Here is a 27,928-nt window from a genome sequence, read left to right on the forward strand (position 1 = left end):
ACGTTAAAGAATGCCTGTTATACAATGAACATGAATATTCCAGAGACTTATGCTCAAGTTCCCAGGTTACTTGTCTGTCTGTCTTACTAGACTGTGAACTCCTTGAAGGCAAAGATCTAGAGTGTATCCTGTGCACTCTTGGATTGTCCCAACTTGGCTCAGTAGGGACAGTAAAAAGTTGTTATGTAAATTTTTAAATAGATGTTCCCCAAATCCCTCCCATGTCAAAAATGGAAAAATCTTTAACAAATGTCCTGGTAATTGTTTTTCTTTCACATCTATGGACAGTCTGAAATGGAACCCCCCCCCCCATCTATATAACCATGCCTGCTTTTAAATAAAACGGTCAGTTTTGTCATTCTCTCTTTTCTTTAGGAGAAATTATTTGAAGGTTTGGAAAAAAAGGGGGTGTCTTGGTAGCTGAAAATTGATTCTCTCTGAAACAGAGATGGCATCTACAAATTGCTGTGATCTGGAGATGAAGACAAGAACATATGTAATTCTAGAGCAGAGCTCTTTGGCTGAAGTCATACAGCAGTGGTCTGGAAAGGCTCTGGGCTTGGGTGCATCCTGGTGCTTTGAGAGTTCCGATATGTCAAGAGGAGATGGAGCAGTTGTCTAGTCCGCTGTTTCTTGAGCACACGTCAGCATTTAACTCAGTTCCAGTATTTAGAGAACTCTGCTTGGAGGTGGTGAAGAGGATTGTTCCTCTTCTCTGGAACAATCCTACAAAGTCCCGGATGGCAGTGCCAACTTGGGGACGGTTTGATTTGCATGGATTAGATATAGAAAAAGGGCCTGTCATTCAAGGGGAATTAGAAGATGTAACCACCAGGAAGTAGCGCCTGAGTCAACCTCTTTCCCAGGGCAGCGCTCCGAAGACCACTCGAGCCAGGGGTGGCGGGCCTCTGCAGATGGGGCCCCCGGGCTCGGCCTCAGCATAGGCACACGTGACGCGCGTGTGGGCGTTGAGTGACAGGCGCGGCTTTGGGCGGGCATTGGCGGAAATCAACTTCCGGGGGCAGAGGTGCTGGAAGCCGGGTGGTGCGTGGTACGTGGGCTACCCCAACTCGTGTGGCCGGGGCTCTGGTTCCCCGCGTCTGGGTCGCGCCCGGGTGCACGAGTGCGGGACTGTGTGCTGGGGGTGGCTCACCTGGCGGCGTGGGGGAGCGGCGCGGCGGCGGCGGCGGCGGCGAGAGCCGGGGCGCAGGTAAACGAACGCTCGCCTTTTGGGCCTGGGTCTGGGGCCGGGGCCGCGCGAGGCCGGCCGCGCTCCCGGAGGCGGCCTGGGCGCGGGCGGGGAGCGCGGCCGGGCTTCCGCCTAGGCCTGGCCCCGGGAGGTCGGTCGCGGTGCCAGAGAGTCAGGGGGCGTGACCTGCCTCCCTTGGCGGGCGGTGCCGACCCGTGCTTGCCCTCGCCGACAGGTTTCGGCCCCTGCGCTTTGCGGAATCGAATGTTTTCGAAAGCTTACGCACAAGTACACGTGACTGTTGTGTCACCGAAGCTCCCACTGAACGTTGACTTTGATCCTTGCCGAGTTTTCACCGATCGCGCCTGGTTTATGTTTCCCCTTCGACTTAGCCAAGTACACCAGGGTAAAAGCTCTACAACGGCCGTCAGTGACATTTCCTTGACGTTACTTTAGGCCATAGGTTGCAATAAAAGTGGCGTTTCGGGGTGAAAGCAGCAGCCAGTAACTTTCCTAATGGTGAGGCATCCTTCATCCTCTGAAGTGCTCCCCCTCTCTCCTCAAAGATGTTTCTTCCATCTGCCCTTGTTGCGTAGTGCGGAGCAAAGCTTTGGACATGAAACCTATTTTTGTCTTCGCTTGAAGGAGTGGGAACTCTATTAAAAGCAGCGCTGAGTGGGTTTTTTTTTTTTTTTTTAGTAGGATGATGTTGCTGCTGCTACTCTCACTTGCTTCCCTGATGAGAGCTGGGGCAGAGGCTGATTTCCTGGAGGGTAAAGTTCTGGTCACAGCTATAGGTGATTCAGCGGGACCTTAAGAATTCCGGCTGTATTCCTTCCCTCCCCCTCTGAACTGTGAAGATACTGATGCCCACCTTACTCTCCAAATATTTATCTGGGCGGTAGTTGGATAATGGCTTTTGGACGCAGTTTGGACGTTGCATGGTACTAGAGATTGCGGTGGACTGACGTTTCATCTTGTCACTGGGGTGGGCTAACATTTCACCCCACAATTTAAGACAAAATACTCAATAATATTTAGTTGGGTGGGGTGACAGGGAGTGGCAATAAATTCGCGTTGTTCTCTGCCATCAGAGAGCTGAACACTTCATATCATTTACCTTCTGCTACAATTGCTGTTGCATTAAGGGGATTCGCTGTACTGTACCTGTAAGGTTAATGCAGCAGGGGGATGCCAGGGGAAGTGCACCTGTATGGTGCTGGGTAGCCAGTAAACTGTGTGGTAGAGAATTGCCCCTGGTTACAAAGTTTGGTATCCTCCAGGCTGGCTAGGAGGTTGTTCTGTGGGCTGGGAAATCTTATTATGAACAGGTTTCCTAGCAACAGTACAAGCCAAATGGAATAAACATAAAGAAGACAAAGTGATGAAAGTTACAATTTACCTCTTAACTTTTATTAAATGGAAAAATGTATCTTATTGGAGTGATCAGCTCAAACCTTCTGAGAGCTTTCTGTTTATTTTAATCATCTTGATACTTAATAACAGACAAAAAGAAACTTCAGAAAGTCATCACAGAGAGACAGCTTTTTTTTTTTGGTGGCAGTTAAAAAAAAAAAAAAAGAAGAAGAAGAAGAAAAGAAAGATGGTTACCAAGTAGCTGGTCTGAAGCTTAAATGGACAAATAGGAATTTGCCTAGTTAGAGGCATTTTATCTTGAACCCCTAGCTATAGATGTAAGATTTGTAAAGTACATAGGATTGTTATGGATAAAGAAAACTGTTTGAAGGTTTATTATCTTGGCCTTCATAGCAGAAATTGGGGTGGAAGTACGTTAGGGTGGATGGGACTCTCTTAATCAGTAAATTGGAAAGGGCATGTTTAGGTGAGTTGTTTCCAAATTTTAGTTTGTATTCACTGTGCCTCCTTTATCAGTCTGTTACTTGTGACTTTTGGTCTTTCTTGAAACTCATCAAATTTTGTTATTTTCTGTCTAAACAATGAGAACAATAAAAAAGGCAACTCTCTTTAGAGTAACTCTTTGTATCAATGTGTTTCTTCTTATTTACTACTGATAAATCAATACTTTGATTTCCAGTATTTCTGATTTTTTTGTTTCCCCACTGTTTCTCCTCCACCCAAATACCCATTTAGCTGGGTTTTACTCATTTAACTTGATGCATATTTTCCTAAAGGGCATGTCCTGTGTCTTTTAACATGTGGGTTTATTGAGGTATACTTTACAAGTAAAAAAAATCTCATCTAGTATCTTGTTATTTAAATTCTAACAAATGCATAATAGTCATGTAACCACTACCGCAATCTAGACAAAGAACATTTCTATCATTCCAAAAAGCTCCCTCATTGCTCCTTTGTAGTTCGTTTTCTCCCCTCAGCAGTAGATCTGGCCACCAGTGATTTGTTCACTGTTCCTATAGCTTTGTCTTTTCTGGAATGTCATATAAATGGACTCCTACTGTGTGTAGAACTTGTTTTCTGGTTTCTTTCACGTAATGCTTTTGTGGTTCATCCATTTTGGTGCATGTATCAGTGCTTTGTTCTTTTATTATTGCCGAGTGCTATTTCATTGTATGGCTATATCACAATTTGTTTATCTATTCACCAGTTGGACATTTAGATTGTTTCCAGTTTTTGGCATTTAGAAATGAAGCTGCTATAAACATTCATGTACAGTTCTTTGTACATTCATCTACCGGTCTTTGTGTAGAAATATGCTTTCATTTCTTTTTGTTAAATATTTAGGAGTAGGATTCTTTGATCATGTGGCAGATGTTTGTTTAACTTCATAAGAAATTACCAAACTGTTTTCCAAGATAGCTGTTTCATTTTACATCCTTACCAGCAATGTTTGATGGTTCCATTTGCTCCACATCCTGGTCAGCATTTGTCATTTTACTTTTTTTTTTGCGGTACGCGGGCCTCTCACTGTTGTGGCATCTGGGAGCACAGGCTCCGGACGCGCAGGCTCAGCGGCCATGGCTCACAGGCCTAGCTGCTCCGCAGCACGTGGGATCTTCCTCGACCGGGGCACGAACCCGTGTCCCCCTGAATCGGCAGGCGGACTCGCAACCACTGCGCCACCAGGGAAGCCCCATTTTACTTTTAATCTTAGCTATTCTAATAGGTATTTAGTGCTATCTCATTGATGTTTTAATTTAAATTTTCCTATCGACTAATATGTTGAGCATCTTTTCATGTGCTCATTTGCTATCATTTGCTATCTGTATGTCTTCTTTGGTGAAGTTATCTGTTCAAATCTTTGGTCTGTTTTCTTAGTGAGTTGTAAGAGCTTTGTATAGTCTGGATACAATTCCTTTTTCATGTATATGTTCAAAAATATTTTCTTTCAGTCTGTGCTTTGTCTTTTTAGTTTCTTAACAGTATCTTTCAAAGAGCTGAAGTTGTAAATTTTGAAGAGGTCCAGTTTATCATTTTTTTCTTTTATGATTTGTGCTTTTGCGTCCTATCTAGAAAATTTTGACTAACCCAAAGATATAAAGATTTTTTAAAAAAAAACTGTGTTTTGGGCCTCCCTGGTGGCGCAGTGGTTGAGAGTCCGCCTGCCGATGCAGGGGATACGGGTTCGTGCCCCGGTCTGGGAGGATCCCATATGCCGCGGAGCGGCTGGGCCCGTGAGCCATGGCCGCTGGGCCTGCGCGTCCGGAGCCTGTGCTCCGCAACGGGAGAGGCCACAACAGTGAGAGGCCCACATACCGCAAAAAAAAAAAAAAAAAAAAAGAAAAAAAAAAAAAAAGAAAGAAAAAACAACAACAACTGTGTTTTCATCTAGAACTTTTATAGTTTTAGATTTTACCTTTAGGTCTGTGATCTGTTTTGATCAATTTTGTCTTCATTTTCTATGTGGTGCAAGATATGGGTCAAAGTTCTTTTTATCTCACCCTTTCTTTTTTTGTGTATTGACATCCAATTTGTCCAGCACCACTTACTGAAAGGACTATCCTTACTATCCTTTCTTCAGTAAATTTTCTTGGCACCTTTGTCAAAAATCAGTTGACTCTGTATGTGTGTATCTGTTCCTGGACTCTCAATTCTCTTCCATTGTTCTATGTGTCTCTCCTTTGGCCCAAGCTACGACGTCTTCATTAATGTAAATAAAAAAAAATAAATTTATTTATTTATTATTTATTTTTGGCTGCATTGGGTCTTCGTTGCTGCAGACAGGCTTTCTCTAGTTGCAGCAAGAGGGGGTTACTCTTCGTTGCCATGTGCGGGCTTTTCATCGCAGTGGCTTCTCTTGTCGCAGAGCATGGGCTCTAGGCATGCGGGCTTCAGTAGTTGGTGGCACGCAGGCTCAGTAGTTGCGGCACACGGGCTTAGTTGCTCCACAGCATATGGGATCTTCCCGGACCAGGGCTCGAACCCGTGTCCCCCTGCATTGGCAGGTGGATTCTTAACCCCTGCACCACCAGGGAAGTCCCTATTAATGTAATTTTATAGTATGTCTTGAAATTAGGAAGTCTGAGTCTTCCAGCTTACTTTTTGTGTGTGTTTGTTTTGGGTATCCTAGCTCCTTTTCTTTCCATATACATTTTTAGAATCAGCCTATTCTATAAAAAAGCATCCTGGGATTTTGACTGTGGATGCACTGAAGTTATAGTTTTATATGGAGAGAATTGACATCTTAATGTTGTTAAGATGTTAATAAAGTCTTTGATTTTTCTCATTAACGTTTTAAAGCTTTCAGCATAATAATTTTGCACATATTTGTGCAAAATGTTATATTTATGTCTAAGTGCCTCATGTTATTTGGTGCTGTTGTAAATGGTAATCTTTTAAAAAATTTCAGTTTCCAATTATTTATATAAATAGATATTTTATATTGACCTTGAATTCTCAACCTTGTTAATAAATTCAATTACCCTAGTAGCTTTTGTAGATTCATTGGGATTTTCTATGTAGACAATCTTGTCTGCCAGTAGAGACAGTTTTAGTTCATATTTTCCTATTTGCCTTTTATTTCATTTTCTTGTCTCATTACACTGGCTAGGACCTTCAGTGTGATGTTAAACAGAACAAGTAAGAGCTGACATCCTTGCCTTGTTTCTCTTCTTAGTGGGGAAGGCATGTAATCTTTTACCATTAAGTAGTTAGCTATAGGTTTTTTTGTAAGTACAGTTCTCATCAGATTGAGGAAGTTTTCTTTAGCTTCTTGTTCACTGAGAGTTTTTTAAAAATCATAAATGAATACTGTATTTTTTTGGGCCTCCCTGGTAGCGCAAGTGGTTGAGAGTCCGCCTGCCGATGCAGGGGATGCGGGTTCGTGCCCCGGTCTGGGAGGATCCCATATGCCGCGGAGCGGCTGGGCCCGTGAGCCATGGCCGCTGAGCCTGCGCGTCCGGAGCCTGCGCGTCCGGAGCCTGTGCTCCGCAACGGGGGAGGCCACAACAGTGAGAGGCCCGCATACCGCAAAAAAAAAAAAAAAAAAAAAACTGTATTTTTTTGATTGTGGAAATCATAGTTGACTACAGTAGAAAATTGGGAAATAATCCTATAAAGAAAAGAGTTAATCCATTTCCATTAATATGAGATAATTCCTGCTATATTTTGCTGGCTTTTTTTTTTTTTTTGCAAACATTTAAAAAACAAAATTGTAAATACTGTCTTACAGTTTTTTCTTTTTGCTAGGCTTACACTGAGTGCTTACTACATCATGAATTTTTGGAGAACTTGATTTGTATGTTCTTGATTTGTAGTTAGGATAGTTGTTTTCCTCAGAATTAATATTAAATCTTTGTGCATAACTCTGATAAAATTTTTTAATTGATTTTTAAAAAAGTGGTTATTACTCAAAGTGTATGAAATTTTTTCGGATTCTTAATATACACTGCCTCTTTGTTTTATTTTATATTCCTAGAATTTGTTCTCCAGACTATGTATTTGTAATAAATTTTGGAGCAAAATGTGGCTGTCGGTATCATTGACTTTTTGTGCATCACTTTATAGTAGAATCCTAGAATTTCAGAAACTCAGTTCCTTAGATTTTATCCAGTTTAAATCATTTATTTTATAGGTTTAGCATGTGGAATAAGTAAATGGCTTTTCCATCCACATTATTATTTTGCTGTCAGTGATCTATATAGAATTCCTGATGCATTTTGTGTAATGTAAAATACTCATGTTTTTCTTTTGATAAGGATTGTAGAAATCTTTGTGTCCAGCATCATGCAGAAACCCTTTATGTATGTTGTTTTATTGAATTCCAACCAGAACCTTTTGAGGTAGGTAGTATTTTTCCCATTTCATAGATGAGGAAACTGAATCTCAGACAAGTGAGCAAAGTTGTTCGTGGTTGTATTAACAGTGAGTGGTAGAGCTGGAGTTTGATCACAAGTCTTCTTGAATCTGTTTTTATTTGTAGGCTATAATGCCAATATAGAGTTCACGTAAGCATTTTGTATGTAGTCTGCTTACTCTGGATCTGTCTTCTAATTTTAATTCTTAGAATAAACTCATTAAGCAATTTGATAAATCACCATGAGACAGTATCAGTTAATTCTAAAATATTTACCCGAATTTCTGTCCTTTTATATTGTCTAATTTTAAATTGTTTTAAGTATTGCTTGACCTGTATCCTCTTCCCTTCCCTGTCAAATCCCCAGTAAGTGGTACGAAGACTGTTGTTAGCTATATGCTGTAGAGTTTTACTTAAAGAATTAGAGATACATTTATTGTGACTAGCAGAGAATACAATAATTTTTAAATTTTGAAATTAGAAGACTTTTTAAAAGTTACACGTTTAATGAAGATCAGAAATAATGTTAGCTACTTTAAAATGCAGCATGTTATAATTGTAGTAAACCTTTTTACCTTAGAAGGGTATGAACATTTTGGTATTTATGTAATTCAGTTGAACACATATACTCATATAGATTAACTATATCTATGAAATAAGCGCTATTTTGTAAAGTGTGGAATCACTTTTTCCTGGTATTTAAAGAAGACTGACTTTCTTCTCCCTTGCCAGCCTTTCTAACCTAGACCATGTGCATCTCCTACCAAAAGTAGGCATAGATAACGAAGAGGCCAGCCAAATTGCCTTTTATTTTGTGTTCCATCTTGTGGTGAATGAGGGTCTACATGATCATTTAAAGATGCTTTACTTTTGTATTATAAGAATTCAGAACATCTGCAGCTGTAGTAAAGACTGCTGCAGTATTATGCAAGATGCATTCATCTATAAGCATGCTTCACTGATAGGGGCTTACATGAATATTGCTAAAAAACTACATTTTGGATGAATGAAAATCAGGTTTTTGACTGACTTACAGACTTTTATAAAATGGATGCTCCAAACCTTGGGTTGTTTATAGTATACCATTCTGCATATTGATTATGAAATATTCAGTTATCCTTGATACATTACTGGTGTGCAATATTTTACTTGTGTCTTTGAATCTAAGGCATGTCGTGTAGTCAGTACCTAGTTGGATCATGCTTTTTATTCATTCTGCAAATTTCTGTCTTTTGATTAGAGTGTTTAACCCCTGTGTATTTAATATAATTGCTGATACTTGTTGAGTTTCTTGGATGTGTAGGTTAATGTTTTTCATCAAATTTGTGAAAATTTCTAGCATTCTTTCTTTTATTTATTTTTAAATTTATTTTATTCCTTTTGGCTGCATTGGGTCTTTGTTGCTGTGCATGGGCTTTCTCTAGTTGTGGTGAGCAGGGGCTACTCTTTGTTGTGGTGCGTGGGCTTCTCATTGTGGTGACTTCTTGTCGGGGAGCATGGGCTCTAGGAGCGTGGGCTTCAGTAGTTGTGGCACGTGGGCTCAATAGTTGTGACTTGTGGGCTCTAGAGCACAGGCTCAGTAGTTGTGGCACACAGGCTTAGTTGCTCCGCGGCATGTGAGATCTTGCCAGACCAGGGCTTGAACCTGTGTCCCCTGCATTGGCAGGCAGATTGTTAATCACTGCGCCACCAGGGAAGCCCCTCTAGCATTATTTCTTGAAGTAGTTATTCTGCCCCTTTCTTTCTCTCCTCTTTTTCTGGAACTCTCATTATGCTTATGCATATGTTGGTATTCCTGATGGTTATCCGCAGGTTTTGTTACTTTGTTTATTTTTCTTTATTCTTTTTTCTTTCTGTCCCTCAAACTGGATAATCTCAATTGCCCTATCTTCAGATTCACTGATTCTTTCTTCTGTCGGCTCAGAATTTGCTGTTGAGGCCTTCTAGTGAATTTTTTATTTCAGTCAGTGTACTTTTCAACTCCAGATTTTATATATTTTATTTTTATAATTCCTATCTTTTCATTAGTACTCTATATTTTATGAGACTGTTATTATACTTTAGTTATTTAGGCATAGTTTCCTTTAGTGATTTGAGACTATATGTTTGAACATATTTAAAGTAGTTGATTTTAATGTCTTTGTCTAAGTCTAATGTCTGAGTTTCCTCACTAGCAAATTTTTATTGACTGCCGGTTTTCCGCTCTGTGTGTGGGCTATACTTTCTTGTTTCTTTGCGTGTCTTATAATTTTTGTTGAAAACTAGATATTTCTAAATATATGTGTGTATAAATATTTTTAATATATTTTATATGTAACATGGCAACTCTGGAAATCAGAAATTCCTCTCCTCCCCAGGGTTTTTGTTGGTATTTTTGCTGTCTTGTTTAGTGACTTGGTGAACTCTTTTTGTAAACTCTATTCTTTGTCTTGTATGGCCACTTGGAATTATTAGCAGTTATATTATGCCAGTTCATCTTATATAATTGGGTCAATTTACATAGAGGAAATCTAGTTAGGGCTTGTGAATTATGATTAAAAAGTTCATTGATTATCAAAATGATTACAAAAAGTAAGAAAACATTTATTGACTGCTTACTGTGTGCTATGCCTGAACATATTACTTGGTTAATGGGATTATCAGACAACCAGAAGCCCAGGTCTTTTTTTTTTTTTTTTTTTTTTTTTAATTTGGTGAAAATCTCTAGACTTGTACCTGTGGGGTTTTAATGCCTTAGTAATCAAAAGTAGCTGGACTTATTTTTTTCCCTAGCATTTAACTCGCTGGCTTAGCATCTTGTCATCTTGTACTACCTGAGAGTCATAGCTGAGAATATTATTTTCAGTGCTGTAGAAGAGATTGGGGTGATTCAAACAGTTGTAAGAACATGGGGCTAAAATGTAGAAATACTTATACACAACTAATGGAACTTAAGTAAATAAGACTTACTGTGTCAGTGCCATCACCTAATAGCTAGCATTTTTTGGATTTGGTTATATATTTACTCAGTAGAGAAATAGTGTCAGTTGACATTTCTGTAGGATCCTGGCACTATGGCATATAAAAAAGTTGGGAGTGCTTGGATTGCCTTGTGGGAAAACTTTGGATTTTTAGCTAAGGGCTTAGTTAATCTTCATAATAGTGCAGAGGAAAAGTCTTTCAAATATTGCTCAGAAGCGTTCAGATTTGTCAGGAATGTACCCAATAATAGAGGGAAAGAAGAACTTTGTGTGCTTCAGATACGCTTTTTTCTTTTTTTTCCCCACATGCACATTTAACTGTGTTTTGGATGAATTAGAGTCTATATACGTTAGAAATCTTTTACAGATAAAATTGGTAGTCAATTACTTATTATGTATGGAAGTGAAAAAAAAATTACAAGTTAGGGTCAGATGAAAAAAATGATCCTGCTGAGGATACTGGTACTTTACTTGAGGAAGAAATGAAAATTAGTGGTTAGGACAGTTTTATATTATCTTAGAAAAATATGAGCAAGCAAGTCCTTTATGTGTTTCTCTGGTAAACAAGGCTGTTTCCTGTTAAAGGGCACTATTAGCAGATGAAGACCTTTGATAGGTGCATAAACAAGGACTTAATAACTGTCAAACGAAGTTAATGAAAGTAAAATAATGGACAACTGAACTATGGTGAGAAGCAAAATTCAATTCAATAGAAATCTATATTTCAGGTTCCTATACTAGGCACTGGAGGATACAGAAATAAATGTCACTTGGTTTTCAAGGACCTCACAGTCAAGTAGGTGAGAGTTATATAAACTGATACATTATAAGGAGAGCACTGATTGGGAAGGGATGGGATCCTGAAAGTTAGGAGTGTGTGGGAAGAGATGAAGCTAGAGACATCGAGCCCCTGAATTTTGATGAGTATTTTTTGCCAGTGGGAGCATCCTTCCCACCCTCAGTGGTAGTGGCCTCTCTACCCACAGTGGTAGCTACTTCCTCACTCCCAGTGGGAGCAGCCTCTCCACCCGTGTCTGAGATCTGAGGGGATTAATTCTGCATTAATGGCAGCCCCTGAGGCAGTTGCCAGGCAAGACAATGCTGATCTCCTCAGGACCTGCCCCCAACACTTTTCTTTGCTTCTAGAGATCTATGACTAGACTGAAATCCCAGCAGGCTTCTAAAGGTGAGGTACAAAGTGTGACTCATGGGGAAATGTACTATACTCCCAAAGAACTACTTGAACTTTCTAATTTATACAGACAAATCCAGGGAACATGCGTGGGAATGGATACTAAAGGTGCAGCATAATCATGAAAAGAACATAAAGTTGGACCAGGCAGAATTTATTGATACGGGCTCACTAAGCAGAGATTCTGCATTTAGTGTGGTTGTTTGGCTGAAATATGGACCAAAAGGTGGCTCACGGTGAGTGAGCTGGAAATGCTGGGCCTACCTGTCTTGGTTTACTGTAGAGGAAGGGAGTCAAAGGCTTAGGGAGATCGGAATGTTAGAGTGGATTTGTCATTTAGGAAGTGCTCACCCAAACTGGGAGGGTCCAGAAGACATAGCTTTCACCAATATTATGAGATAAATCGTGAGGGGAGCCCTGGCATCCTTGAAGAGCCCTGTGATTGCTTCAGTAGGCACACAGTCACTGAATTGGGAAACCTAAATGCAATGGGAGTAAATGAATTCCAGGGTGGCAGGGGCTGAGTAATGGCATCCATCTGTCAAAGGCAAGGTGAGCGTGGTTTGGGCAGCAGAGTCAAAGCGGTGATTACAATAGTCTGATTTAGGCAGAACACTGGTGTTGGCTAGTTGATCATGGTGTTCCTAGACGTGAAATAGATAGGAAGCCTACTAAATTCTCACTTGATCTGTATAAGCAGAAAAGTTCTAGGTCAAGTGAACAGAAGTCTAGCCTGAATCAGAAAAAACGGAGAGTCATGACCCATCCATCAATTCTGAGACTTGAATTTTTACAGACCTAGAACCCCTTGAATGAAGAGGAGGCAGGGTTCCCTTGAGGAAGGACCCTGGTACATTGCCAAAATTTACTGTCAATCTTTCTTTCAGCCCTTCCTAAAGGGTTCTGTGGCCTTTCATCGTGGTAATTGTGCATTGGGGAAAAGTAAATAATCATACTTTTCAGGGACTGCTGGATACTGGCTCTGAATTGACGCTAGTTCCATGAGACCCAAGTTGTCCCTTTGGTCCATCGTCAGAATAGGGGCTTATGGAGGTCAGGTAATCAATGAAGTTTTAGCTCAGGTCTGTCTCACAGTGGGTCCAGTGGGTCCTCAAATCCATCCTGTAGTTATATCTCCAGTTCCAGAATGCATAATTGGAATAGACACAGTCAGCAGCTATCACAGTCCCCACATTGGTTATCTGACCAGTGGAGTGAAGGTGATTATGGTGAGAAAGGTCAAATGGGAGCCACTAGAATTGCTTCAACCTAAGAAAAGAGTAAACCAAAAGCAATACCTCATATCTAGGGGGATTGCAGATATTAGTGCCACCATCAAGGACATGAAACATGCAGGGTTGGTGATTCCCACCACTTCTGCATTCATCTGATCTGTTTGGCCTGTGCAGAAGACAGATGGATCTTGGAGAATGACAGTGGATTATCGTAAGCTTAACCAGGTGGTGATTCTAGTTGCAGCTGCTGTACCATATATAGTTTTAGTGCTTGAGGAGATTAACACATCCCCTGATGACTTGTATGCAGCTATTCGTCTGGCAGATGCTTTTGTCTCCATCTTTGTCAGCAAGGTCCAACTGAAAGAGTTTGCTTTCAGCTGGCAAGGCCAGCAGTACACCTTCACTGTCCTACCTCAGGGGTAGGGCTCTCCAGCCCTACGTCATAACTTAGTTTGTGTGGATCTGTATCACTTTTCTCTTTCACAAGATATCATCACACTGGTCCATTAAATTGAGGACATTATGTTGATTGGACCTAGTGAGCAAGAAGCAGCAGCTTCTCTAGACTTAGTAGTAAGACATTTTAGTGTCAGAGAGTAGGAAACAAATCTGATAAACGTTAAGGGGCCTTCTACCTCAGTGAAATTTCTGGGGGTCTAGTGGTGAGAGGTATCTTGAGGTATCCCTTCTAAGGTTAAGACAAGGATAAGTTGTTGAATCTGGGCCTTCCTGCAACCAAGAAGGAGGCACAACATCTAGTGGGTCTCTTTGGATTTTAGAGACAACATATTCCTCATTTGGGGTGTGTTACTCTGGCACATTTACTGAGTGACTCAAAAAGCTGCTAGTTTTGAGTGGGACCCAGAATAAGAGAAAGCTCTGCCACAGGTCCAGGCTGCTGTGCAAGCTGTTCTGTCACTTGGGCCATGTGTTCCAACAGATTTGGCGGTCCTTGAAGTGTCAGTGGCAGATAGGGATGCTGTTTGGAGCTTTTGGCAGGTTCCTTTAGGAGAATCAGAGTGTAGGCCCTTAGGATTTTGGACCAAAGCCCTGCCATCCTCTGTGGATAACTGCGCCTCTTGAGAAGCAGCTGTTAATCTACACTTGGGCCTTAGAGACTGATTGCATAACCATGGGCCACCAAGTTACCATGTGACCTTAGCTGCCCATCATGAAGTGAGTGTTATCTGACCCACCAAGCCATAAAGTTGGGCACGTGACACAGCGCACTCCATCATCAAGTGGAAGCGGTATATATCTGATCAGGCCCGAGCAGGCCCTGGAGGCACAGATGAATTGAAGAAGTGGCCCAAATGTCCATGGGCCCTCCTCGGCTACAGTGTCTTCTTTTTCCAGACTGCACCTGTGGCCTCATGGGAAGTTTGCTAAGATCAGTTCACAGAAGAGAAGACTCAGGCCTGTTATATAGATGGTTTTGCATGATACGCAGGCAGCACCGGAAAGTGAATGGCTGCAGCCCTACAGCCCCTTTCTGGGACATCCCTGAAGGATAATGGTGAAGGGAAATCCTCCCAGTGGGCAGAACTGCAGGCCGTGCACCTGGTTGTTCACTTTGCTTGGAAGGTCAAATGGCCAGACATACAATTGTATACTGATTCATGGCTTATGATCAATGGTTTGGCTGGATGGTTAGGGACTTGGGAGAAACATGGTTGGAAAATTGGTGACAAGGAAATTTGGGGAAAAGGTGTGGATAGACCTCTTTGAGCGGGCAAAAAATGTGAAGATATTTGTGTACCACGTGAATGCTCACTAAAGAGTGATCTCAGCAGAGGAAGATTCTAATAATCAAGTGGATAGGATGACTCACTTACTCTGTGGATACCAGTCAGCCTCTTTCCCCCGTCACCCCTGTCATTGCCTCGTGGGCTCGTAAGCAAAGTGGCCATGCTAGCAGAGATGGAGGTTACCCATAGGCTAAGCAACAGACTTCCACTCATCAAGGCCAACTTGGCTATGGCCACTGCTGAGTGCCCAATCTGTCATCAGCAGAGACTAACACTGAATCCTTGATACGGCACCATTCTTTGGGGTGATTAACCAGCTAAGTGGAGGCAGGTTGGTTATACTAAACTACTCCCATAATTGAAGTGGCAGCGATTTATGCTTACTGCAGTAGATGTTTACTTTGGATATGGACTTGCCTTCCCTACATGCAGTGTTTCTGCCAAAACTGTCATCTCTGGACTTACAGAATGCCTCATTCACCACATAGTATTCCACATAGCATTTCTTCTGATGCAGAAACTCACTTCACAGCAAGAGAAGTGCAGCAGTGGGCCTATGTTCGTGGAATTCATTGGTCTTATCTTGTTTCCTGCCATCCTGAAGCAGCTGCCTTGACAGAATGGTGGAATGGTCTTTTGAAGGCTAAGTTATGGTGCCAGCAAGGTGTCAGTATCTTGCAGGACTGGTGCAAGGTTCTCCACAAGGTTGTATATATGTTGAATTAGCATACAGTATATGGTGCTGTTTCTTCCATAGCCAGGGTCACAAGAATCAAGGGGTGGAAGTGGGAGTGGCACCATTCACTATTACCCCTAGTGAGCCAGTAGCAAACGTTTCGTTCCTGTTTCTATGACTTTCTGCTCTGCTGGCCTATCGGTCTTAGTTCCAAAGGGAGGAATGCTCCCACCAGAAGACACAATGATTCCATTGAATTGGAAATTAAGACTACTGCCCAGCCACTTTGGACTCCTCATGCCTCTGAATCAACAGGCAAAGAAGGGAATTGCTGTGCTGGCTGGGGTGACTGATCCTGACTAGCAAGGGGTTATTGGACTACTATTCCACAATGGAGGTAAGGAAGAGTGTGTCTGAAATACAGGAGATTTTTTAAGGGCATCTCAATGTTATCATGCCCTGTGATTAAAGTCAATGGAAAACTAAAACAACCCAACTGAGGGAGAACTACTGATGGCCCAGACCCCTCAGGAATGAGGGTTTGGGTCACTCCACCAGGTAAAGAACCATGACCAGCTGAAGTGCTTGCTGAAGACAAAAGGAATACAGAGTGGGTAATGGAAGAAGGCAGTTATAAATACCAGCTACAACCATTTGACCAGTTACAGAAATGAGGACTGTAATAGTCATGAGTATTTCTTCCTTATTTTGCTATGAATATGTGTGTGTGTGTGTGTGTGTGCGCACGCGTGCACGCGTGTGTGTATGGCAATATATATGTAAACTATCTGCTTTTTTTCCTCTCTTAACCACTTATCGTGTAACATAAAATGCATTAGGTGTATAGCATAGTATTTTAAGTATTATTAACTTTACCGCATAGTATTTAAATTTTGGGATATCAAGGAGAAGAGTAAATATCACTTAAGGACTTTACCTCCTCTTCTGGAGAAGAGGTTAGTGTGTTTCCAGTTGTACACAGGATAGCTATATCACATTTTATGACCTTAGTATAAAAGAATTATGTCCTTATTTGGAGATTAAGTATGGTATAAGAGATGAGTATGGGTGCCAAGTTGACAAGGGGTAGACTTGTGATGGTTAATTTTAGGACTGTGGGGTGCCCAGATAGTTAATCAAACTTTATTCTGAAGGTGTTTGTGAGATTAGCATTCGAATTACTAGACAGAGTGAAGCAGATTGCCCTCATCCAATCATTTGAAGACCTGAATAGAACAAAAAGCTGAGTAAGATGGAACTTGGGCCTGATTGCTTGACTGGGACATTGGTCTTCTCCTGCACTTGGACTGGGACTTTTTGGATGCAGACTGGAACCGCACCATGCGTTCTTCTGGGTTTCCAGCTTGCCAACTGCAGATCTTGGGACTTCTTAGCCTCCATAATCTTACAAGCCAGTTCCTATTAATCTAGTTCCCTCTCTCTCTCTCTCTCTCTGTCTCTTTATATGTATATACATGTGTATATATGTATGTAGTATATATGTACATATATAAAATGTATATATAAAATATACAATTATTAAAATTATATACTGTTATAAAAATAATAGTTACAAAGCTAATCAAAACAGTACGGTACTGGCTCAAAAATGGAAACATAGATCAGTGGGACAGGTTAGAAAGCCCAGAAATAAACCCACGCGCCTGTGGTGAATTAATCTACAACAGAGGAGGCAAGAATATGCAAGAAAAGACAGTCTCTTCATTAAGTGGTGCTGGGAAAACTGGACAGCTGCATGTAAAAGAATGAAATTAGAACATTCTTTAACACCGTATACAAAAATAAACTCAAAATGGATTAAAGACCTAAATGTAGGGCTGGATACTATAAAACAGAGGAAAACGTAGGCAGAACACTCTTTGACATAAATCACAGTAGTATCGTTTTGGATCCACCTCCAAAAAGTAATGAAAATAAAAACAAAAATAAACAAATGGAACCTAATTAAACTCAAAAGCTTTTGTGCAGCAAAGAAAACCATAAGCAAAACGAAAAGACAACCCACATAATGGGAGAAAATATTGCAAATGATGCGACTGACAGGGGATTAATCTCAAAAATACACAAACAGATCATGAAGCTTAATATAAAAAAAAAACCCAATCAAAAAATGGGCAGAAGCCCTAATAGACATTTCTCCGAAGAAGATATACAAATGGCCAAAAAGCACATGGAAAGGTGCTCAACATTACTAATTATTAGAGAAATGCAAATCAAAACTACAATGAGGTATCACCTCACATGGGTCAGAATGGCTATCATCAAAAAGTCTACAAACAGTAAATGCTGGAGAGGGTGTGGAGAAAAGGGAACCCTCCTACACTGTGGGTGGTAATGTAAATTGTACAACCACTGTGGAGAACAGTATGGAGGTTCCTTAAAAAGCTAAAAGTAGAACTACCGTATGATCCAGCAATCCCACTCCTGGACATATATCCGGAGGAAACCATAATTTGAAAAGATACATGCACCCCAGTGCTTGTTGCAGCACTATTTACAATTGCCAAGACATGGAAGCAGCCTAAATGTCCATCAACAGAGGAATGGATAAAGAAGATGTGGTACATATATGCAGTGGGATATTATTCAGCCACGAAAAAGGAATGAAATAATGCCATTTGCAGCAATATGGATGGCCTAGAGATTATCATACTAAGTGAAGTAAGTCAGAGAAAGACAAATATCATATGATATCACATATGAGGAATCTAAAAAAAATGATACAAGTGAACTTATTTACAAAACAGAAACTGACTCACAGACTTCGAAAACAAACTTATGGTTACCCAAGGGGAAAGGTTGGGGGGGAGGGATAAATTAGGAGTTTAGGATTAACATATACACACTACTATATATAAAATAGATAATCAACAAGGACCTACTGTATAGCACAGGGAACTCTACTCAATATTCTGTAATGACCTATATGGGAAAAGAATCTGAAAAAGAATGGATGTATGTATATGTATAACTGAATCACTTTGCTGTATACCTGAGACTAGCACAACATTGTAAATCAACTATACTCCAATATATAATAACAAATTAAAAAATGTATCTAAATATTAAATATAAATGTATCTAAATATTAAAAATAAAATATATTATTATAAAAATAATTATATATATATAATTATTATTTTTTGTACAGCTGATCGTTGAAAAATATGGGGGTTAGGTGCTGAACCTTGCATAGTGTATTATCTGACATAATTTTCTAGTTGGCCTGCTGTATCTGTGGTTCTGCATCCGTGGCTTCTACCAACCATAAATCATGTAGTATTGGAGTAAGTATTTATTTGAAAAAAATTTGCATACAAGCGGACCCATGCAGTTCAAACCCGTGTTGTTCAGGGGTCAACTGCGTTTATCTGGAGGACCCTGACTAATACACTCACCATAGAAATAAAAAATTAATTGACTATTTCCTCTTCCAGTACAACAAATAGGGTGTCTTTGGCAAGGTGGAATGTCAAATATGGAGCTAATAAAAAAGTTTTAAAGAATACATGGTCATCTTACCACTGTATGAAGAAGAGTGGCCTTGCAGTTTGCTTCATAAATTGCTTTCATTCCTTACAGTATGCCAAATCTCACAGGATAAAGAAATGACTATGAGATACTGAGTTCTAGTATAAGGATAATTTATAGTAAAACTCTTAGAAATCATGACTAAGATCCCAGAATTAATTAGTCTCAGACACAGTCAAACAGTGTACCTGTATCACCAAGTATATTGACATTTAACAACAGTCTATAAGGATTATTGACAGGTATATACTTTTGACTTAAATGTATTTGGTAAAACTCAGTTATTGTTATTGCTATTGTTCTTTGACCTTTTATTTTTACCACAGTCTCAGATTATGGAAAATAGTCATTATGCTAAGAAGTTAATCACATATGCTGGAGAGAGATTTAATGACTATAGTAAAATGGAATAATATGCCTGATAAGGTACTATTTACTTAAATAAAAAAGAGGGAAAAAAATCTGTGAACAGCAGTACCCAGTACTTAGTTTGTTTTCATTTTTTAAAAAGTAAAGTAAACTGAAGGAGCAATCATAAAGTCTACAGGATTTCCCCTTTTGTAAAAAGTTCTTAGGGAAAAAGAATGATTGTTTGGATACTTTCAGCATTTAAAGCTGGTTAATTACCACACATTCTTTCCATTGTGATTGTGTAGCAGTGCTGAGGTTCAGAATCATGCAAAAAAAAATTTTTTTTTTTTAAATCGACTCTCAGTAGACTTGTTTCTCCGTGTCTCTGAGGTTGGATTACATAGCAAGTGTTTGCTGGTTCTCAGGCTTGGAAAATGTGTAGTGGTTTTCTAAGCAAATCTTCATTCCTCTGCAATTCAGTTACTTAAACGTGGTGCCAATAATTTAAAGAAAATACATATTCTGCTTCAAAAATATCACAGAACTAGATATTCTAATCAAGACAGGTGTACATCTTTTTGGGAGCTTATGTGTAATGAGTTGTGGACGTTGTCAATTTTCAAGGAAGAAGGAAACCATAACAGTTGAATACAACACCACTAATTGGTTGTATATGTGGAGAAGTTGGGCCATACGTTTCTGTGTGTGGGAACTGTAGCATTCTTTCATGTAATTATCTGTTCTTATCCATTCTTAAAAGAACATAATGGGAAATTGTTCAGAGCAATGTTATAATTATAATATTATAAACAGAAAATGCTGTTCATCTATGAAATTGAAACTGAAATTTGTTGATGACTTTCAGTGTATATGTGTGTGTTGAGAGAGAAAGTCATTGTGAGGCATATAAATAGAATGTTGCTTTTACTTTATGATATTCTTTGTTTTGACCTTTCAGAATATCATGAAGCTATCAGGGAATATCATAAACATCAGGGAATCAGTCGTAATGATGGTGAAGGAACCAACGCTTAGGAGAATTACACCTTTGTTCACATCACTACCATTGCTTTCATGTTACCCATAGTGCGTAAACCTTTTTCTCATAAGAAAATTATGGCCCAGAGTAAGCCCTTAACATATTATCAGGTCACATATTATCAGGGAATATGCAAAAATGAACTAGATGGTTGTATTGTGGTACTGACAGCAGAGATGCTAGCACAGAATAGGACACATAATTGAATATATATGTGTATTAACACACATATGTCTATATGTATATGTTTCACATTAAATTGCTTGGGAATATTGAAATCCTTCAATTCATTGTATTCTTTAAATATTATAGTAGTAGTTTACACATAATCAAGTTTGTGCATATTTGAGTTGTGTGTAGCTCTTGGACAATTTTTAGGAAAATTTCGGAAATAGCAATTTTGAACTGACCGCTTAATCTTATATTAATAGTTGTAGGCATGCTTTGGATTTTTTCTCGTTTTATTTGAGAAGTTGAAGTCAGTAAAGTCAATCAAAAATAATAAGTGTTTATTAATGAACTATTGTTCTGTGTAAGAAAAAAATTGCAAACTTCAGAATGGCTGTAAGAGGCAGAAGATGAGACTGGAAATGTAAGTTTGAGCCAGATCATTAAGGGACTCCAGGATCTCTAGGGATAGATTACCAACAGCAGAATGGGGAAAAGTGTAAGCAAGGGCATGATGAAGTCAACCCTGGGCAGGCTGGGATAATGCTCTTACTTGTTGATTGCTTGGGAAAAAAATCAAAACAGTATGTAATCATTCTGTTATTTAACAATCTGAAGAAATAAGGCTTTTCTGGGGACAAAGGGTGGTGGTATGACTGAAAGTTTAAAAGTAAGACAAACCGACAGAAAGCTGATTATAATTTGGGTATGCCTGGTAACTTCTCCAGTCTCAGGCAGCCTAGCTTACTGCAGACAGCTTTAAAAAGCCTGATGTAGATAGCATCCCATATTTCACTTAACGTCTAAGGCTGTCTTCCTGTTTTCCTAATACATCTATCCCCTCCCACTCCGGTCCTCTTGATTTTCCAGTTTGGTGACTCCATGATCTGTTCTCACTTCCTCCGTCCTATGTTTGATCTTTTGGATACCCTATTTCAAACTTACCCACATTAAACACTCTGAGGCATTTTACATACTGCATGTCTTTTTCCTCTAATTCTCAATCCCTCCCCCCTTTTATTTTGCTAGCAACTGTAGTTCTGCCTAAGAGATAATCTTTCCTCTTGCCTCAATTTCAAGAAACGCTTATTAGCTGGACTATTTGCCTAATGTGCTCTTTCTACTTCCACCCCTGCTAGAGCAAGGGACTTAGCACTAGTGATAAGCAGTGAGGCTGTGATAAAAGTTTCAAACAGAATATTCTTTTCCACTATTTATTCTGTATTCTGTGGTGGTTTAAAAAAACATTTTTCTTGAGATATAACATTTATACAATTAAAACAACCAATAATAAATACAATAATATTAAAATACTAAAAAATAAAATCACCCATAATTTGATGACTTTTGACAAATATTTACATATGAGAAACTTCTACCACATTCATGATATAGAGCATTTCCATCAGTCTGAAATATTCCCCTGAGTCTCTTTATAGTTGATCCCATGTTACCACTCTTGGTCTGTGGCAACTACTGATTTGCTTTTGGTTACTGAAGTTTTGCATTTTTAGGAATTTAATATAAAAGGAACATTATAGATTTGTGTGTGTGTGTGTGTGTGTGTGTGTGTGTATGGTAGGCTTCTTTCACTTGATATAATGAAGATTAATCCATGTTGTTGCATATATAAGTAAGTTGTTAGTTTTTATTGCTCAGTAGTATTCCACTGTATGGATGTACCACAATTCTTTTATCCATTTACTAGTTGATAGGCATTTTAGTTGTTTCTGCTTTTTTTTTTTTTTACTATTATGAATAAGGCTGCTGTAAACATTCACTGACAGGCTTTTATGTGGACATATGTATTCATTTCGCTTGGGTAAATAGCTAGGAGTGGGAATCCTGGGTTATGTAGCAAGTTGTATGTTTAACTTTATACACTACTGTCAAAATGTTTTTCAAGTGTCTGTACCATTTTGTGTTCTTACCAGAACTATATGGAAGCAGGTGCTCCATATCCTGGCCAACACTCGATATTTTACATCTTTTAAATTTTAGCCACTTTAGTAGATGTGACCAGTACCTGCATCTTGGTTTTAATTTGCATTTTTCTAAAGGCTAATGATGTTAAGCATCTTTTCATGTGCCATTTTTATACATTCTTTTATGAAATGTTTATTCATTCTTCTGTCATTTAAAAAATAGAGTTGTTCATCTTATTTTTTATTATTATTATTTTTTTTGTGGTACGCAGGCCTCTCACTGTTGTGACCTCTCCCGTTGCGGAGCACAGGCTCCGGACGCGCAGGCCCAGCGGCCATGGCTCACGGGCCTAGCCGCTCCGCGGCATGTGGGATCTTCCCGGACCGGGGCACGAACCCGTGTCCCTGCATCGGCAGGCGGACTCTCAACCACTGCGCCACCAGGGAAGCCCTTCATCTTATTTTTTAGTTATAAGGGTTCTGTTTATATTCTGGATATAAGACCTTTACCAGATATGTTTTTTAAATATTTTGTCCCAATCTATGGCTTGCCTTTTTTATTCTTAACAATACATATATTTTAAAAATTTTAAAATTGTTGTAAAATATATATAACATAAAATTTATCATTCTAATCTAACTGTACAGTTCAGTGGCATTAAGTACATTGATATTGTCGTGCAACTATCACCACTCTCCATCTACAGAACTTTTTCATCATCCTAAACTGAAACTCTGTATCCATAAAACAATAAATCACCATTATCCCCCACCCCCAGTCCTTGGTAACCACTATTCTGCTTTCTCTCTCTAAGAATTGGACTATTTCAGTACCTTATACAAGTAGAATTTGCTCTTTTGTTTTTGGCTTATTTCACTTAGCAAAGTGTCTTTGGGTTCATCTATGTTGTGGCATGTATTAGAATTTCATTTCTTTTTAAGGCTGAATTATACTTCATTGTATGTACATACCACATGTTTATCTGTTCATCTACAGATGGACATTTGGGTTATTTTTACTTTTTGGCTATTGTGAATAATGCTGCTATGAATATGAGTGTATGATTATCTGCTTTCAGATAATCATGAGTGTATGAGTATATGAGTCTCTACTTTCAGTTCTTTTGGGTATATACCCACAAGTAAAATGCTGGATCATATTGTAATCCTATGTTTAATCTTTTGAGGAACCACCATTCTGTTTTCCTAGACTCACTGTATTTTAAAGTCTGTTTCCTTTCCGCCTTGGTTCAGTGAATATGCTTAGTCATTTTAGACAATGAACCACTGGGAAAGAGCAACTAGTACAGGAAGAATAGTAGCCAAGAAATCTGCAGGCTCGCATGCTTTCTCCCTTATTTCCATAAAAGCCATCACTTTCGTTAATGCATTGATCTGAAAGTTAGTGTTTCTCTGAAAGTGGTCCAGCAACCACTGGCATCAAAAATAACTTGTTTTACATTCAGATTCCTGAATGTCACCCTGATTCAGACTCTCTGGAAGTGAGAGCAAGCAAACATGCTTTTTGAACAGAGGTGTTTAATTTTGATGATTTTTATTTTTTATTTGTTTCTTTTATGGTTTGTACTGTTTTGTTTTATTTAAGAAACCTTTGCCTAAGCTGTGGTCTGAAAGATTCTCTCCAGTGTTTTCCTCTAGAAGTTATGTAGTTTTAGGCTTATTATCTGTTTCAAGTTCGTGGTTTTTTTGCATGATACAGTGTAAATGTCAAGGTTCATTATTTTGCATGTTAATATTCACCTAGTCAAAAGACTGTTCTTTCCCCATTGTATTATCTTTGGAGTTTTGTGGTGTATATGTGTGCCTGTTTCTGGACTCTCTGCTTATCACACTATCTTGATTTACTTTAGTTTTCTAGTAAGAATCAAAATCATGTAGTTTAAGTCTTTCAAATTTGTTCTTCATTTTCAAACTGTATTGGCTGTTTAGGTTCTTTTCATTTTCTTGCATATCTTAGGAATAGCTTGACAATTTTTAAAGTAAAGCCTGATGGGATGTTGATTAGGAAAATATTAAATTTATATCTTAATTTAAAGAGAAGTAGTAATATTGAATTGTCTGACTCATGTATATGTCTTGTACACATTTTGTTAAATTTATCCTTAAGTATTTCAAACTTTTGATGATACTCTAATTGGTATTGTGTATTTTAATTTTCAATTATTAGTTTCTAGAATATAAAATGCAATTGATTTTTTATCTTGACTTTGTGTTATTCAAGTAATATTTTAGTAGATTCCTTAGGATTTTCTATATAGATAATCATGTTTACTGTGAATGAAGGTAGTTTTACATCTTTTCCAGTCTATATATTTTTAATTTCAGTTTCTTGTCTTGTTACACTAGCTAGGACCTATGGTGAGATCACACATCTTTGAGCTCTTCAGGATCTTAAGGTAAAGGCATTGAGTCTTTGACCTTTAAATATGTTAGCTGTGAGTTTCTTTTTGTTTTTGTAAATAGCCTTCATCAAGTTGAAGACATCTTTGTATACTGAATGGGTTTTGGGTTTTGTCACATTTTTTTTCTACATTTATTGAGATGATATATGGTTTTTCCTTAGGGTGAATTAAGTTTGTTTATTTTTGGGTATTCAACCAAACTTGCATTCCTGAGATAAACCTTATTTTTCATGATATATTATATTCATATATTGGTGGATTTGAGTTGTTAAAACTTTTTTAAGTTTTTTTTTCCCCATCTATATTGATATGGGATGTTATTTCATATTTTACTCTCTGGTCTTTGGTTTTGGTATCAAAGTAATACCAAATACCAGTTTACTTCTCTATTAAAGAGTTCATAAAAAGTTTCTATTTCTTTTCTGAATCTCATAGAATTCCCCAGTAAAGCCTTCTGTGCCTAAAGGTTTCATTGTAGAAGGTTTTTAACTATGAAATCAACTTCTTTAATAGATCTGGGTGTAGTCAGTTTGTTTATTTTTCTGGAGTGACTTTTGGAAGTTTTTCATATTTCAAGAAATTTGTCCATTTCATGTAAATATTTGAAATTATTGGCAAAATTTTTGTATAATGTTCCCTTATTATTTTAATACCTGTATGTTTCTAGAAATGTCCTAATATTGAAAAATTCTTCCATTCCTGATATTGGTAATTTGTGTCATTTCTTTGTTTTTGTTATCAATTTCATTGATATTTGGGAAGAATCATCTTTTGTTTTCTGTAATTTTGTCTGTTTTTGTATTTTCTATTTTATTAATTACTGTTCTTTGTTACTTTCTTTTTTGTGCTTGCTTTGAGTTTAATATGCTCTACATTTTTAGATTTATTAAGGAGATAGATCAGTTATTTGACTTCTTTCTTGTTTTCTAAATATAAGTATATAATGTTTATAAATTTCCCTGAAAGCACTGTTGTAGCTGCATCCCCCAAATTTAGATATGTAGTATTTCCAGTTATATTCACCTCAAAATATTTCTCAATTTCTCTTGTGATATATAATGGGTTATTTAGAATTGTGTTGTTTAATTATCAGGTATTTGGGGGAATTTCCAGATTTCTTTCTTACATTGCTTTTTAATATGTTTCTTCTGTGCTTAGAGAAGATACTTTGTATGATTTCAGTATTTTTAAATCTATTGAGACTTGTTTTATGGCTCAGAATAGCATTTATCTTTAAATGTTTCATGTGCACTTGAAAAAAAAGTCTAATGTTCACCTGTTATGTAGAGTTTTTCAGATGTATTGGTTAGATCAAAGTGATTGGTAATACTGTTCAATTCATCTACATATCCACTGATTTTCTTTCTAGTTATTTCATCAATTACTTAGAGTGTCAAAATCTCTACCTTATGGTTTTTAGTTTAACTGTCATTTCAGTTTTATCACTCATTGCTTCATATATTTTAAAATCTGTTCTTAGATGCATTTATATTTAGTATTGTTATGTCTGCTTGATGAATTGTCTTCTTTATCATTATGAAATCTCTTTTAATGTATTTTTTGTTTTGTTTTAGACAATACATTTTAAACTAAACATTTGTAGTACATGGTGTTTGGAATAATATATCACATAATGAAGGTGTCCCCCATTACTTTAAGAAAATTATCCATTCATTCATTCAGCAAATATTTGTGCACATACAATGTACCAGGCCCTGGAAATACGTGAGTGAACCAAACAGACAAAAGAATCTCTGCCTATAGTAATTATTAGTTACTATTTTATTTTATTTTATTTTATTTTATTTTATTTATTTATTTTTTTTGCGGTATGCGGGCCTCTCACTGTTGTGGCCTCCCCCGTCGCGGAGCACAGGCTCCGGACGCACAGGCTCCGGACGCGCAGGCTCAGCGGCCATGGCTCACGGGCCCAGCCGCTCCGCGGCATATGGGATCCTCCCAGACCGGGGCACGAACCCGTATCCCCTGCATCGGCAGGCGGACTCTCAACCACTTGTGCCACCAGGGAGGCCCTAGTTACTATTTTAAATGGGGTTTAACTTGGGCAAAGTTTCTCCAAGTGACCTCTACCAAATTTCTCACTTTATAAGTCTACAATGGGAGAATGTAAATATATTGATATTTTTCTCCAATTTCCAATTTGTATTTTGCAAGCATCTGTTGCTTTTATTTTTTTTAAAAAATTTATTGAAGTATAGTTGATTTATAATACTAGTAACAGGCATACAACATAGTAATTCAATATTTTTATAGATTATACATCACTCAAAAGTTATTACACAATAATGGTTATATTTTCCTGTGCTGTACAAGACATCCTTGATGCTTATTTATTTTATATATAATAGTTTGTGTCTCTTAATCCCATAACCGTATCTTGCCCCTTCCCCCTCCCCTCTCCCCACTGGTAACCACTAGTTTGTTCTCTGTATCTGTGAGTCTGTTTCTGTTTTGTTATGTACATTTGTTTGTTTTATTTTTCAGATTCCACATATAAGTGATAACCTAGAGTATTTGTCTTTCTTATTTCACTAAGCATAATACCCTCTAGGTTCATCCACATTACTGCAAATGGCAGAATTTCATTTGTTTTTATGGTTGAGTAATATTCCGTTGTATATATATATATATATATAACATATCTTCTTTATACATTATCTGTTGATGGACACTTAGGTTGCTTCCATATCTTGGCTATTGTAAATAATGCTGCTGTGAACATTGGGGTCCGTGTATATTTTTCAAATTAGTGTTTTCATTTTTTTTTGATATATAGCTAGCAGTGGAATTGCTGGATTATATAGTAGTTCTATTTTTAGCTTTTTTTTTTTTTTTTTTTGCTGTACGCGGGCCTCTCACTGCTGTGGCCTCTCCCGTTGCGGAGCACAGGCTCCGGACGCGCAGGCTCAGCGGCCATGGCTCACGGGCCTAACCACTCCGCGGCATGTGGGATCTTCCCGGATCGGGGCACGAACCCGTGTTCCCTGCATCGGCAGGTAGACTCTCAACCACTGTGCCACCAGGGAAGCCCTCATAGTTAATTTTTACTGTATTGAAAGGAAAAATATTTCTGTATATCTTGTATCCTACAACTTTGCTGAATTATTTATTATTTCTAATAGCTTTTTGTTGGAGACTTTAGGGTTTTCTGTACACGGTATTATGTCAACTGCAAAGAGTGACAGTTTTACTTCTTCCCTTCCAATTTGTTTTA

At 38.3% G+C, this 27,928-nt stretch overlaps 1 protein-coding gene and 1 pseudogene across 3 annotated transcripts in view; both read left to right on the forward strand.

Annotated features, from left to right (window-relative positions):
* Positions 1-1,014: 1,014 nt before the first annotated feature.
* The window catches only part of CCDC91 (coiled-coil domain containing 91), a 416,560-nt gene continuing 389,646 nt past the window's right edge, over positions 1,015-27,928 (forward strand). For all 3 annotated transcript variants that reach the window (XM_060113428.1, XM_060113430.1, XM_060113429.1), the window contains exon 1: positions 1,015-1,210. The gene's annotated coding sequence lies outside the window, so the exon portion shown is untranslated. The remainder of the gene's footprint in view (positions 1,211-27,928) is intronic.
* LOC132499480 (uncharacterized) lies at positions 2,102-15,598 on the forward strand (annotated as a pseudogene).

This window comes from Mesoplodon densirostris, chromosome 11, assembly GCF_025265405.1.
Source record: "Mesoplodon densirostris isolate mMesDen1 chromosome 11, mMesDen1 primary haplotype, whole genome shotgun sequence".
NCBI lineage: Eukaryota > Metazoa > Chordata > Mammalia > Artiodactyla > Ziphiidae > Mesoplodon > Mesoplodon densirostris.